Source organism: Echiichthys vipera (assembly GCF_963691815.1).
Source record: "Echiichthys vipera genome assembly, chromosome: 12".
Taxonomy (NCBI): domain Eukaryota; kingdom Metazoa; phylum Chordata; class Actinopteri; order Perciformes; family Trachinidae; genus Echiichthys; species Echiichthys vipera.
In genome coordinates this window covers 29180024-29189892 of record NC_139837.1, presented here as the reverse complement: position 1 = coordinate 29189892, position 9869 = coordinate 29180024, and positions in this window count along the sequence as shown.

Below are 9869 nucleotides of genomic sequence, written 5' to 3'. Positions count from 1 at the left end.
AATTAAGTTACTGTATAGTGACATCACTAGACAACTCTCAAAGATCCCTCCAGATCCCTGAAGCATCTAAAAAACCGATGCCATCCCATACAAGGACCTCAAACTCTTGGAAATTAGATAGAGCACTTGTGCATGATGGTACCTAGATCCCTCCTAAATTCTTATGAACTTGACGCCCCAAAAAATCCACAAAGAAACCTGGATTACATCAAGGACCCATGAAACAGTGAAGCAAATTCAAAAACTATTATCTCAAAATACTTTTTCTTTTTCTTTTCAAAAGTCACTCAGGAATCAAGGGCCAGTGGCAGCTTTACTTGCCCACACAGTGTGACAACCTGATCATCATTGATGTCATTCAAAATTCCAGCAGGACTAAGCCCCGTTGTTAAAACCTGCCAGCCCACCACTGGCCCGGCTTAAAGCTCAGAAAAAAAATCCTTCCCTTCTTAACCAGTCTGACCAGTCACATCTCCATGTATGAATATGTCACATAGCAAATCCTGGGACAGGGGGCTTTATAATCCATGTTTTAATCCTTAATCCCTAATGTGTCCAATCCCATAACCTGTGTGACCTGCCATGTTAGAGGAGGTTCGAGATCAGTCTTAAAGTTAGACATTCTTTAAATAATTCACTTTCTTCTTTGTAGGACTGGAGCTTCCTTTGTGTGATACATGTCAGTTCCCTGCTCCATCAGAAGCTCTGCAGGGTACTATATTACACACTCTGTAACTGTCATTTGATTTATGTTTTGTACTAATGGCAACTGCTTGGTATTAGACCTGAACTTAATCCATGTGTTTTATTTACATTTGGCTTTATGTCCAGACAGAATTTTAATTGTATATTTGATAAAGGGTACAACAGACAGAATGACCATAAACTGTTTAAATTTAATCTAGGTCTGTGTCATGGCAATGTGGGCATTGGAATGGAGGTATTTTGCAGGAACTTTTTGAGTGCCCTGACCTTGTTAGCTTATTACCTCTTAAAACAAAACTTGTTCTACTTGCTTCAGCACTTGGTTATAATCAATGCCAGGGATAATTGATTTTCTAACAAAGTGTTTGTTTTACAATCAGTATGCACTGCACTGACCCCTTCTTTTTGTTCTTACGACCCCTTGCAAGGGGTTGACCACCATTGTACTAAAGTGTCATCATAAATTAATAATGTTTTTTGTGCTTAACATTACTTAGTAAATGGAAAATTACATGTTTTTTCATGTACTGCCTTACTATATTTTAGCTTACTTATTTCAAAGTAACTACACAGTTGTAGCTACTTCCCGACAAGCCAGATTGATGACCTCCGAGAGAGGCAAAGCCTCCAAAGCCCCCTTGCTGTATGATGGGAAGGATATCACTTTAACTGATGAAAGCCATCTCAGGGCATTAATTTGTTTATCTCTCAGTCGGTGACGACAGAAAGAGGAAAAGTTTCAAGCTCGGTTGCTCATTGCGGGCCGGTGAGATAGAGGCAGAGACACGGCAAAACAAAAGGCAGCCAGAGAAATTTGCATGGTGCTCAATTATACATTAGCGAACATCACTTGGCAATCTGTTCATATCAATTTAATTGGATTTTAATACTGCCTGTGATCTTGTTTCCTAATTAACAGCAGCGGCTGGCAATAAAGCAGAAGCATGCACCCAGCAACACCTTTGATCCGGGCCATATGGACTTGCTTGGAGCTCATTGGTAGGGGGAGAGAAAAATATCATTCACCTAAATATGGGCCTATGACAAGCCAACGGAGAGGGGACTTCAGTGTGTGTGTGCATAATGTTGGTTCTCATCCGTGTTGAGTCCTGTGTGTGTGTGTATGCCTGCCAGGGGGTGGAGGGATCAGTGTGACCCCCAGATGGTGGATATCACTTTTACCTTGTGCCTTCATTGATTAATTTCTTCCCTGATTGGTTGTGATTACTGATAAATAAAACATGATCTGGGGATCAGATGCAAATCAGCTAGGGGGGGGGGGGGTCGGACTGTTGATTGCTTTTTCAAATCTGTTTATTTCTTGCCCCGCTACCCTCGACTCTGGATTGGAGGGCAGAAAGAGGGTAGAAGTTGTTTTTGCTGGAACACGTGATAACTCAGGATTGCCTCTCGAAACAAGTTCATCACATCTTTGCTAAAGATGTAAAAACATTTATCCATTAAGGTAAACTAACAATAATCATACATGAATTTCTCAAACCATAATAAACCTCTTACAATAAAACTGAAAGTCTGCTGCCTTCAAACAACTTGATTTAAGTTCATCTCATCTCATCTCATCTTCATTCGCTTATCCGGGGTCGGGTCGCGGGGGCAGCAACTTTAGCAGGGGACCCAAACTTCCCTTTCCCAGGCCACATTAACCAGCTCTAACTGGGGGATCCCAAGGCGTTTCCAGGCCAGTGTGGAGATATAATCTCTCCACCTAGTCCTGGGTCTTTCCCGAGGCCTCGTCCCAGCTGGAACACCTCCCTAGGGAGGGGCCCAGGGGGCATCCTTACTAGATGCCCGAACCACCTCAACTGGCTCCTTTCAAAGCAAAGGAGCAGCGGCTCTACTCCGAGTTCCTCACAGATGGCTGAACTTCCCACCCTATCTCTAAGGGAGACTCCAGCCACCCTCCTGCCTTCCGGCTCAGCTCTCTTTTCGTCACAATGGTGCGGTAGAGCGACTGCAACACCGCCCCTGCTGCTCCGATTCTCTGGCCAAACTCACGCTCCATCGTCCCCTTACTCATGAACATGATCCCGAGGTACTTGAACTCCTTCACTTGGGGTAAGGACTCATTCCCTACCTGGAGTAGGCAATCCACCGGTTTCCTGCTGAGAGCCATGGCCTCAGATTTAGAGGTGCTGATCCTCATCCAAGCCGTTTCACACTCGGCTGCCAACCGATCCAGTGAGTGCTGAAGGTCACTGACCGACGATGCCATCAGGACCACATCATCTGCGAAAAGCAGAGACGAGATCCTCAGTCCACCGAACTGCAACCCCTCCCCACCACGACTACGCCTCAATATCCTGTCCATGAAAATTACAAACAGGATTGGTGACAAAGCGCACCCCTGGCGGAGGCCAACCCCCAGTGGGAAGGAATCCGACTTACTGCCGAGGATCCAGACACAGCTCTCGCTTTGGGTGTACAGAGATTGGATGGCCCACAGAAGTGACCCCCTCACCCCATACTCCCACAGCACCTCCCACAGTATCTCCCGAGGGACCCGGTCATATGTCTTCTCCAGATCCACAAAACACATGTCGACTGGATGAGCATACTCCCAGGCCCCCTCCAGGATCCTTGCGGGAATGAAGAGCTGGTCCGTTGTTCAACGTCCAGGACTGAATCCACATTGTTCCTCTTCAATCTGAGGTTCGACTATAGGACGAACCCTCCTTTCCAGCACCTTGGAGTAGACTTTACCAGATTACCTCATCGGCTGAGGTCACCAGCGTCCCGTCCTTACTGTAAACAGCTTGGACGGTTCCCCGTTTCCCCCTCCTGAGATGTCGACTGGTTTTCCAGAAGCACCTTGGTGCCGCCTGAAAGTCCTTCTTCATGACTTCTCCGAACTGATTTAAGTTAATGCCGACAACTGTTTGTTGAACAAAACAAAGGTCATGATATTGGAACCATAGTTATATTAGCAAGGGCAGAGTCCTCTACTGGACTCTAAGAGTAATCCATCCATCCATCTTCAACCGCTTGTCCCTATCAGGGTCGCGGGGGGCCGGAGCCGATCCCAGCTGACATCTGGCGTGACACCCTGGACAGGGCGCCAGTCTATTACAGGACACATAGAGACAAACAGAGACAGACAACCATTCACACTCACATTCACACCTATGGGCAATTTAGAGTCATCAATGTACCTAACACGTGCATGTCTTTGGACTGTGCAAGAAAACCGGAGAAAACCCTCACAGACACGGGATGAACATGCAAACTCCACACAGAAGGGCCCCAGCCGAGATTCAAACCAGCAACCCTCTTGCTGTGAGGTTACAGTGCTAACCAACACACCACCGTGCCGCCACCTACAGGTAATACAGACCTCAAATAACAGCACGCATTCACCCGGCCGGCCAATCAGGACGTGCCTATCTGAATAAGTGTTGTTCAGTATAAAGCAGTACACACCAATGTCTGCTATCATACTCTCTCTTCAGCGAGGGGCATAGGAGCAACAGGGCCCCTAGGTAGAGGGGTCTGCCTGTGCTAATAGAACAAGAGTTACACTATCGTAACCTTCATTCTATCTCACACAGTTTCCGCCCTCTACTGGACTCTCTGGGTGCAGTGCACCCTGTCATGACATAACATTGAACCAACCACACCGGCCCTGACCAGCTAAAGGCTAGATGCAGGAACCAAAAGTCGCCACAGACTGGTTTGTCGCCAAAAGCCTTGCATGGAATGAGACAGCCCTCTAACCATCAGCCATCACAAAAAGAGAGAATTGAACCAACTGTACTTAGCCTCCCTTCCTTGCACCAGTATTGGACAGGCAGTGGCAGGCAGTGGTAATCCCGACCTTGCTGCTTGGAACCTGTATAGGCATTCCAGCTCTTCTCAGCCTGTCCCTCTCAGGAGCCAGACCTGGAGAGTTTGTCCCATGTTGGTTGTCAGGCTTGGTGGAATCGAGCAGATGCCATTAGGAGCAGACAGGAACAGAAGTTGGAGGTAGGGCGACATGACTTTTAGCGAATCATCTCTCTCAGTGTGCAGGATATAGTGACAATATCAGTAAATCCATTCATCCATTATCTTATCCCTAATGCGGTCACAGGGGGCTGGAGCTGATGCCAGCTGACTGTAGGAGGAAGCTGAAGAACCCAGAGAGAACCCACATAGACACAGGGAGAACATACAAACTCAACACAGCTTGCTGCCCAGTATCGGGAAATAGGACAAAAAAAACATATTTCTTACAGAAAATTACTGATTGCAGCTTTTGGAATGGTATATATACAAATTGTTGAGAGCCCGTTTTACATGATTAACGTAACTGTTCTGATTGTATTTCACAAAAAAATTCTTTAATGAATGTAATATATATATATATATATATATATATATATATATATATATATATATATATATATATATATATATATATAGTGCAAGTGAAAAGAAAACTAGTTTAGGGTATATGTACTAGGACATGCAGGTGGGAAACCTGTTCAGCTTGAGGACTGATGTTTTGATGGATTGAACGTTTACAAAAATTTGATTAGACTAAAGACTAAGTGTATTTTGAACTGCATTGGTTGAAATAAAAACATTATGTTGTAATCCAAGTCATTATATACCATTATTTTCAGGGGTTTTCATTTTTAAATGTTTTTTTTTTAAATACAAACTTCAGTTGTCTGCAGGTTGGCAGATATTGACAATGGCAGGTTTAAAAATAGGTACAATGGGACCAGAGGGTGTGTGCCAATTACAGGGGTATCACACTACTCAGGTAAAGTCTACTCCAAGGTGCTGGAAAGGAGGGTTCGTCCTATAGCCGAACCTCAGATTGAAGAGGAACAATGCGGATTCCATCCTGGACGTGGAACAAGGGACCAGCTCTTCACTCTCGCAAGGATCCTGGAGGGGGCCTGGGAGTATGCCCATCCAGTCTACATGTGTTTTGTGAATCTGGAGAAGGCATATGACCTGGTCCCTCTGGAGATACTGTGGGAGGTGCTGCGGGAGTATGGGGTGAGGGGGTCACTTCTTTGGGCCATCCAATCTCTGTACACCCAAAGCAAAATTCTCTTCAAATATTGATATGTTACTAAGACGCAGAGAACGCTGGCGACAAGCTCTACCGATGAGACGGAATTATCTGGCACCGGAGTGTAGTCAGAGCTGGCTTCTTATGGAGCAGGTGATTAGGTGAAGATGGGAACCAGGTGTGACTCGCTGCGCTTGCCTAAGTGGGTCAGCCCCGCCTTCTGCCGCTCTCCACATCATATATCATATCATACGTCCCGAATAAATCGGGGCAGCCCAAGAGGGCGTCAGGCTTTAGGTTTCTCGAGCCTGGTCTGTAGGTGAGCGCGAAGTTAAAGCGGGCAAGGAAGAGTGCCCACCGAGCCTGACGGAAGTTCAGCCTGCATGCTGAGCGAAGGTAGGACAGGTTCTTATGGTCGGACCAGACGATGAACGGGTGGACCACTTTAGCAACGGGTGGAAGCACTTTAGCTTTAACAAACAGTTTGTTTTCCATCAGCCTTCTCAGTACCTCCCTTACATGGCTAACATGTTCTTCATAGGTGTGAGAGAAAATTAAAATGTCATCCAAGTACACGAAAATCACTCTGTTCAGCAGATCTCTTAGCACATCGTTTACCAGGGCCTGGAAGACAGCAGGCATATTAGTTAACCCAAAAGGCATCACCAAGTACTCAAAATGTCCCAAATGAGTGTTGAACGCCATTTTCCACTCGTCTCCCTCTCTAATTCGAATGAGGTGGTAGGCGTTCTTTAAGTCCAGTTTTGAGAAGATTTTTGCCCCGTGAATGGGGCCAAAGGCAGAGTCAATGAGAGGGAGCGGGTATTTGTTTTTTACAGTTATGTCATTCAAACCTGTATAGTCGTTGCAGGGGCGCAGGGTATTATCCTTTTTCTCCACGAAGAAGAAACCGGCTCCCACCGGGGATGAGGATGGGCGGATGAGGCCTGCCGCCAGGGAGTCGTTGATGTAGGTTTCTATGGCGTCTTTTTCTGGTTTGCAGAGGTTGTAGAGTCTTTTGGTCGGAAGAGGGGAGCCTGGGAGTAGGTCTATAGCGCAGTCGTAGGGTCGGTGTGGCAGAAGTGAGAGGGCCCGGCCTTTACTAAAAACCTCACGCAAGTCATGGTACTCACTGGGGACGTTAGCCAGGCCGATTTCCTCTGGCCGTTCTGGAATGCTGGGGCTTCTCTCAGGAGTGGCATGGATAAGACAGTGTGCATGGCAGAGGTTGCTCCAGCTCTGAATGGTAGCCGTCGTCCAATCTATGTGGGGGTTATGTTTTTTCAACCAGGGTAACCCGAGGACTATGGGGGTCAAAGGGGATGTAATTACGTACAGTTCAATATATTCTTGGTGGTTGCCCAACAGAGTTAGCTTAAGCGGTTCAGGCTTGTAGGTGACGACGTCCAATCGTCGGCTATTTAGGGCTAAAACCTCTTTTGGGCCCTCTAGTTAAGTCATCACAAGGCCATGTCGCTCGACCAGCTCTAACCTCGTCCTTTATATCACCTGACAAACCTTTTAGAAACACGGCTTGGAGAGCGGACTCGTCCCAACCGCTCTCCACTGCCAAAATCTGTAAGGTCACAGCATACTGTTGTTCAGTAGCTGACCCCCCGCCTCCCTCCCTTTAACGGGATGGTCAAAAACCCTCTTCATCTCGTCGGAAAAGCGCTTATAGTCTGTGCTCAAATCGGGTCGCTGATTTGAGACCGCCAACACCCAGGCCGCAGCTTGCCCGGACAGCAGACTCATCACAAAAGCAACTTTAGATAGAGAGACGTAGAATATGTACTAGGCTGCTGATTAAAAACCAAAGAGCACTGGTGTAGAAACTGCGCACATGTCCCTAAGTCACCTGGGTATCTGGCGGGGATAGGGATGTAAGGCTCTCGTGGCGGGGGTGTAGAAGCGCTGGGTGGACCCGCTGCAGGCGGTGACTCCGTGGCAGGAGCTGGGGAAGTGAGCGAATCCATCAGTCCACTGAGCTGGTTGACGTTGGTGGCGAGATCCCGGATATGCTCCAGAACCTGCCTCAGCATGGTGTCGTGTTGCCCCACCAGGGTGCATTGGTTCGCGAGGGCTTGCCTCATGCGCTCGGTCTCTGCTGGGTCCATTTCGGACCAGATAATTCTGTTGCGGTGTGTCAAGGGGGACGACCCAAAAGCGGAAGACTGAGCGAATGAACACAGGCGTTTATTAACAAAAGGACAGAAAATTATCAACAGAAGGTGTCCGCAGCTGCAAAACGGCAGGTGACAGGCGTAACTGAGGGAGTCCGCGGCTGGCGGCTAGAGTCGGGTTGAAACAAAAGGTGTCCGCGTTGGCTGGCGGCTGGAGGCTGGAGGCGAGCTCGTGGCATATTGATATGTTACCAGGACGCAGAGAACGCTGGCGACAAGCTCTACCGATGAGACGGAATTATCCGGCACCGGAGTCGAGTCAGAGTTGGCTTCTTATGGAGCAGGTGATTAGGTGATGATGGGAACCAGGTGTGCCTTGCTGCGCTTGCCTAAGTGGGTCAGCCCCGCCTCCTGCCGCTCTCCACACTGAAAGTAAAAACACAGAAAAAAGGAGCAGGGTGCACACAATCATACGTCCCCGATTTAAATCGGGGCAGCCCGAGCCATGACAATTACCAGTGTTAACCTAGTCAGCCAACAACCCTCCATGACAGCTGATTGCACAGGTTTATGGAAGATGTGTAACTCACCATCAAAGTAAATGAACGAAATAAGGGTTTTATACAGGAAAATATTCTCTATTCACCTCGGAGCGTCAGACTGTACAAAGAAATGTCTTCTCCAGCTCCTTCAGATACAGTTTTATCCTAGGCTGGGTAGACAAACAGAAGATCCAGTGAGTCTGACTGGATGCTTTGGAGACACAGCATCAGCCATTACCAGCTGATTTAGCATCCCCTGGAAGCCTGGGTCTTAATTTGAAAATGTGGCTCTTCTATGTGGAGAATTCTAATTTGTAATTAGGGGGATTAGCCAAATCTGGGGAATAAATGAAGGAAAAAAGGCAACTGACTTAAATAAGAAAATAAACAATGCAGATCCTTAGTTAAATAATCTTGGACGAAAATCAGCTTGTTTTGAATTAGACGAGCGGCAGACAGCTGATGGATCCACACTACAGGGCTGTGGATACAGACCAGCTGAAATGTCACTAATGGTTAAAACTTTGTTTCTCTGTTGCTGTTGTAGCAGTGAATTGGTTTTACGTGTTGGTACTGCAGTTTTTTCCAACAGTCCTGGTACAGCCTGCTTTAGTGCCTTGCAAAGTTCAGATGTGATTACATGCATTTCCACGGTGGCCTCACAGCAGGGGATATGGCTGGGCCAGACTTTCTGCATGAGCAGTGCATTGCTGACCCTCATAGTAAACATCATAACAGCACTTAAGTTTCAATGTGTATATATGTAGAATATGTCACAGACTTGAACAAAATGTAGACATTCATATTAACACTTTCTTAACCTTTATGTGTCTAAAACATGTATAACTGGCTTTCTTAATGAAATGGCACGACACATTCTATTTGTATGGTCATAATCATAGGCAAAACTCAAAGTAGGCAGTGCTGTCTGTGTAGACAGCAAATACGTATGAGCCACAGTAGCTTCAGCGCAGTAGTCGTCAGGCACTGCTCACGCAGGATGTGTGGCTGCGTGGACCTGCACTGTTGTGGTCCTGTGTAGTAGCAGGGCTGCTAGGGGCCAAAATAGGACTGTCTCCTATGTATTGCCCTACTGGACCCATTTTTATCCCGTTCCCAGATATAGGCAATTACCCTGATGACTGATATAACCGATATACAAATGCTTATACAAATGAACACACCAGTTTTAATAAATGTACTATACATTTTTTTAATTGTGAACATATTTTTGTCACAGAATTTAGAAAAGCTCATTTAGCTGCGCTATTGTTCAATAATAATGCATCAGGACAACTCAGACATGTAATCAAAGTAAACACCACCTTCTACCATGCCATTTTGTCCTATGTAAAACCCTTGCTGTAAATACATCTGAATATGAACAAAAAGTTGAATTCAGTCTATATCTGCTGCACTTATTTGAACCTTTTCTTTTAACTCTGTCTCTTGTGAGTCACCTAACGTCATGGAAAT